Here is a 6,636-nt window from a genome sequence, read left to right on the forward strand (position 1 = left end):
TAAATGTTTTTTTTATAGCAATTGATAATTAAATAAATTTGATATTTTTTTACATATGTAAATACTTATTAAACCTATGATTTTTATTTATAATTTATATATGTAAATAAATTAATTATTAGATAAAAAATAATCATCACAAAATTTATTATGTACATTAAATATAAATTAAAAATTTAGTATTATATATAACACACTATTTGTTTATAACATAATGTGTCTATTAACTTAGTTGATTTGAGTGTTTTATTACTAATGCAGGAGACACAAATACTATGAGTGTTTTATCCGTGAAAAAGTGAAAGACATTTTGACCAATTTACTGTGTTGCTGGGTGCAAAGCAAATAAAGCTGAAAAAGGTTAACACCATATATCCTGCAACAGTATTTGGGGTTGTAAGTAACATAAAAATACAAGGTAAGGGGGAGCAAGTGAGCGACCAATATTGGACAATAAAGGCAAAGTATTCACATAATTATTATCATTAACATCTTACAAGACACTGTCTAAGACAACGGATATAGTTTTGCACTTGCCATTTTTGAAAATATAGTTCAAGTTGACCAATTGAAGCTATCGCTAAATCGTGATTGATATCGGACGATTATTAATTTATGCTGAACTATCCCAATTTCCAAAGGAACTGCTTATCCCAATCTTTTTTCAACATTGTTGGTTTGTCTTTTCATTAACTTAAAATTTGACCTGGATCTCAATTTTACAATTTTCGGCGGGCGAAAGTTCTTCGTTCTGCAAATTACTTGGAATGTAGGCCTGCGGTCAAGTCTACTTAGAATGCCAAGAAAAAGAAAATTCATGTATATAGAAATTGACACAGCACAAATCAATATATTGAAGAAAAAAGTTTATTTCCCTTGTTTTTCACAAGTAGAGGTATTGAAAAGAAAAAAAAATAATGATCAGGGAGAGCCAACCGCTCAACCTTCCACAGCCGCTGTCCATTGATCTCATGGGGAGTATATTGCAACTTGTCAATAAAACATGTACACAATATCAGAAAAATTTCGTGGAAAATTTACCTCACTATATGTGAAGCTCTGCTCTGGAACAGAATGATAGCCTAGAGAACTCCTCTAGGACAACATAATCCTTTAACTAGGATTTCAAACTAATCTTTTAAGGAAAGGAATTCTACATACTTTATTATAATGCAGAAAAGGGTGTGAAATGTTTCTATTAGGTGTTTGTTTTTGTTAGATATCTTTTAGCATCTGCTAGTAAGGGAGTTAGTTAGTTAGTTGAGCTGGGATATTTAGAAGCAATCAGGCATCTCGCTCATAAACAACATTTGCCAGAAAAGAAAAAAAAAAAAAACTGGTACCAGAACTACAATGAACTGGTACTGGAACTCCAATCTCGGAGTTGTGGGTAGTGCGTATAGAAGGTTCCAGGAACTGTTCAGGGTTCAACAATAATGAAGCACATTATTGACATCATTGCAGAACTGAGGAACCAGATTGCAATTTTCAATAGAGAACTCAAGGAGGGACGTCTGAGAATCCCAGTGTTCCAAGATGATGCGTGCAGATGGCTGATTCAAATCCAACAGCACTTTGACATGAAGAAGGAAGGGAAGCTGCAGTTGGTTGTGAAAGTACTAGAAGGACATGCTTATGATTGGTATAAACAGTGGGGGGTCAGTAATCCTAAGGTATCATGGGAAGAGCTTCAGATGTCAGTGCTCAAGAAATTCCAGGCCAGGTATGATCTGAATTTGCCAGTTAGGGTCCAAGGGAAGGGAAATCTTGGGAGCAAGACAAAAGGGAAAATGAAGGGTTGAAGATCAAGAACCAGAATTGCAGCAAAGGAGGAACAGTGGGAAAAAAAAATGCTATGCTAGATATGGTGGAGAAGTACCTGGTTAAACAATTTCAAAGAAGGAACAAAGGCAATGCTTTATCTTTGTAATTGGGTTTTATAAATATTTCTTCCTAATAAAGTACCATGCTTCTATCATTTTTCTATGGATAGTTTATTTATAGAGTTCCAAATCAAAATTGCCCATCAAGAATAAGTATATCCAAATTTTAAGCAATCCCAATGTTCAATATAGGCTGTGTTTGGATGACTAATGAGGGAAGAAAGATGCAGCAAAAGCTTGTAAGTGTTGATTTTGAATATAAACCTCAAACCTATTTGAGTAACTCAATTGGGAGGGGGGAGTAAATAAAGTAAAAATTAATGTAGACAAGAATATTATGTGCATATTGTTTGGCTTCATCCATTAAAAGAAAATGAAAACAAGAAACCTATCACAAACGGGGTAGCAACCACCTGTCATGCAAGCGAGATTTCTGTCCTTGTCAAAACTCGAAAAGTTGTGGTGTTAGTCTATATCCTCCCCAGTTCTTAGGTTTAGGGATCAAACTTCTGCAAGCAAAAAATATGAGGATTATTTCCAGCTCCCCTAGAGTTAGCATGGGAGAATAGGGTATATTTGTGGCCAAATGAGATGATTAGCTAACCAGATTTCCAAGTCCAAGTCAAGGGGAGATGTGGAATTATTGACCATCTCGTGGGACTATCATATTTTATCAGAATTTGCTGATAACAGAGTCAAAAGTAGATGTTCAATAACTTACCCATCAGGTATTTTTCTTCCAGCTCTTTGTACTCCTGATAAAGAACATGCACTACAGTACTCTAATGTTCCAAGAAATTAAATTATAAGTATACATACCATATCATTTCCATACATAACAATTTGATTTGAAGTGAGGCAGAAGTAGACCTGCTTGCTGACTATTGCTCCAATCTGACTTTCCTCTAGGACGGCTATGGAAATACTGTTCTGATTCCTCATCAGAGACTTTCTGAACAGGCCCTTCCACCCGTACCTAAGAAAAGATATAGACAACAATCTGTTTCCTTAGTCAAATATGAATTACAGGGAGGAAATAAATAATGAAAACTGTACACAAATTTAGGAGCCTAAAATAGAAAGGAAAAAAATTTCTTTCCCTACTATACAAATAGATTACTGATTACAGTTGGTCCAACTAAAAGGACCTGGGAAAACAGAATCAGTCAATCACAAATCACAGCTGCTTCATATTTTCCAATTTAGTATAGTCGTAAAATATCACAACTATCAATAAGTTATGTGGCATGCCTCCAAAATGTACAGTGACATGAAGTTTGCATTATCAAACTAGATGCTTCCTGTTAAATTGGCACACAAACCATTGTACTTCATCAATGTAAAATGAGTCAGCAAATGCAAAATAATAATACTTCAATGGGATTTGCTAATGTACACCTACTTGTGTTTTAGTTAGAGTATGTTAGTAAACTACATAGAAATACTCAATAAGAATAAGTCAATCTGAAGATGTGGCTAGCGAGAATGTAAGCAATAGTCACCTGCCGGTTTAAACCATCCCAGTAAAAAAGAAGAGATGCACGTGGATTTTCAGATAATTCACATGCCTTTTGACTTTCATAGTTTGTGTACCAGCGCAAAGCAATAGTAGCAGGCGAACACAAATAAGCATTTGCCAAATAGCATTGCCTCAGCAGTTCTAACATAAAAATAACAGATTATTACTAACCACACAAATCTGTCCTTATCCAAGCCTTTTAGCAATACCATTCTTGATGAGCTGCAGCCGCATGAAGTAAAGTAATTTGGAAATCTTAGTTCAGATATTACACATATTATCCAGAGTTATGGGAGAGTAATTCATTTTACAAGACCCACAGATACAGTATTTTAACATAAGGAACAGAATCAGATCTTACGGTTTTCCATCCTTCCCTACAGTTGACAAGGCCATAGCATTTGGTTCCTTCAAACCAGCAGCCAATGCATCATCAAACCATTTGTGAAACTGCAGATAACAAATATAATATTATAGATCTGCAATCATTCACAGCCATTAAAATCTAAGTACTCAAAATACTCAGATTAGGAAACTGAAATAGATCATGGCAAAGTACCAAAGTCATTGACAACCACTGACGAGTAAAAGATGGACATCATCTCTGCAACAAACAGTATTGTGTCACATGAACTTTACCTGATTAATAGGGTCAACCTCGACCTGCTCTTCAAGAAATTCTGGAGAGATATAGTTCTCTCTTAGAGCTGAGATATCAATTTGTGGAGGCTTTCCAATTTGAACACACATGGATGTTCCTGGATATGGTGGAAGTATAAGCTTATATTTTTCTGCAATAGCAGGTGGGACAAATCTACCTCCTAGAAAGTGGTGAGGACCACAAAACTTCTTTGCACCTAATTATGGGGCTGTCAAAGAAACCTACAAAAAATTAAGCACAACGGTGGAACGGCATCTCAATAGAAACACAATTTATGTTGGAATAAATATCTGAGGGTATTATATAATATCTAAATTTCAACGTTCAAAGAAATAAATAGACAGATATATCCCTGAAACATACCAACATATCAGGTTTAATGCCTGTACCATCAACATCTCCCTCTTCAACATGCCACCCAGAGGGAATATCTACAGAGACTATAACTGATCTTTTTTGGCCAATTTGATTATTATTATTATGTAACGAGACTAGTCTCTGGATCAAATCATCAAAAGGAGGCCTTGGAGAACCTGAACAAACAGAAAATAATAAACATTAAATGGAACTATTTGTTAAAGGATCTATACAGTACTTTGGAATTCAGAACCAATGTGATGTGAAAGCCTATTTAATAACAAAAGAAAGCATTATTTAATTTAGTTAACTGAGTGTTTCAAGCTATAGTTTATAATTGTAGCAATGATATTGATCATAACAGGGAGAGCAACCCACCCAGACTTCTGAGGAGACAGTAAGCATCAAAATAGCAAGGAAGCATACATGTAAAAAAGAGAAAAGTAACGTAAGCAAGATGATGACTAGAGGCAGAAAAACAATGGTAATGTCCCTGGTTGGCAAAAACATAGGTGAGAATAAAGTAGATGTTCTAGATGTACATGGATTGCAAACAATTTCTTAAAAAGAAAACACCTACCATGAAATGAGAATCCAAACATTGCATCTATGACAACGTCAAAGTCATTTGAAAGATCTGATGGTAGTTCTTCCACTGACAAGAATGGGATCGACAGTGCTTCAAGCTACAGCATCAGCATTTCATATGAGACTTGCAGTAACTCATTAAACCCAAATAGACACAAAAAGAATAACTAAAAAAGAGAAGTGGTTCAAAACTATGTCAAAATGACTTCCATCCTACCTGAGTGACTAACCCAGCATAGAGAGGCTTAGGGGTACGCTTTGGGTAACAGACAAAGGGCTTATAACCAAAGTGATGCAGGTGCCGAGCAGCTACGAGACCATCACCGCCATTGTTACCAGGACCACAAATAGTAAGAACACGACTATGCTCACATGGTTTGTAAACCTGTAAAAGAAAAAACCAATTCAAGCACAAACGCACCAGTATTAATTTAATAGACGATAATCCATAGAGAAAGAGAACAATTTTTCCTCAGACAATATTTTCTCCTTTCTAGTGTAAACTACACACCAACAGAAAGACGTTCATGCCTAGATGGTTTCAAAATTTACAGTTATTAATAATATTAGGCTTAAATAGGTTTAAGCCTTCAAGGGATTCAAAACAAAAGTTTCAATATATCAGGACTCAAAACAAGGACAAAAAGTTTATTGGGAATCTTAAACATATTTAAGCCAATTCCTCGGAAATACCTCAGAAATGGAAGTGGCGACGCTCAAAACATCCAATTCCTGAAATTAGGTATGAAAGGCGTTAAATAATGCTTAAGAAATGCATTAACAAATGAAAAGTAAAAAAAAATGGAGAAAGGGATGAAGAATGAAATGACCATGAGCTGGTCAACGCTGAAGCCAAGTGGACCCATGAGTGTCTCGTCGATCTCCGCGGCATCTCGCTGCGTAAGGTAAGTGACGGAATCAGCGTCGAAATTCGCCATGATTTGGGCGAAGGCAGAAGAAGAATAAGAAGCAGTTAAGTTGGTGGAAAATGGTCGAATTCGAGGTCGGAGAATAATACTCTGAAACAAAGCGCGAGATAGAAGAGGGAATTGGTTACTTACGGAGAATAATTGAAAGAGGGGGTTACGGTTATGGAGAGAAGAAGAGAAGGTAGTAGTAGCGTGTGGAAGGTTATGGTTATGGTTATGAGTTTGAGTGATTGAATGGGTAAGGCATAGACATGTCATGCTTATGCTGCTGCTTCCCTTCGGCACCAATGGTAGTTGCGCTTCTGCATCTCCCTCCCCGCTATTAACTTCACCAACCACCATTGTAAGTTCCTAACACCAGTGATTATACCTCTTAATAGATAAGGCAATGACATCAAAATGATTTGAAAATCAAGGAGTATTATTTTACAAATCAGTTCCTGTATAAAAATTTAAGATTTAGTGATAGAAAATGTCTTTTTTTTTTTAGATTGAAAATGTTATTAACACGTTTTCTTAATGCATTCTTAGGTGTATTTGATTAAGATTTTAAAAGATGATTTTAATTTAAAAAAGTCTTTCTAGAGTTTAAAGATTACTTAAAAATATTATTCAAGATTGTTATGATAGTTTAGATTTTAATAATTTATATTATAAGAATTTAATTTTTTTTATAGATTTATAAGATTTTGAAAAAAT

At 35.1% G+C, this 6,636-nt stretch overlaps 1 pseudogene; it reads right to left on the reverse strand.

Moving 5' to 3' along the window:
- Nucleotides 1-830: 830 nt before the first annotated feature.
- LOC100796245 (pyridoxine/pyridoxamine 5'-phosphate oxidase 1, chloroplastic-like) lies at nt 831-6,330 on the reverse strand (annotated as a pseudogene).
- Nucleotides 6,331-6,636: the final 306 nt, after the last annotated feature.

This window comes from Glycine max, chromosome 6, assembly GCF_000004515.6.
Source record: "Glycine max cultivar Williams 82 chromosome 6, Glycine_max_v4.0, whole genome shotgun sequence".
Lineage (NCBI taxonomy): Eukaryota > Viridiplantae > Streptophyta > Magnoliopsida > Fabales > Fabaceae > Glycine > Glycine max.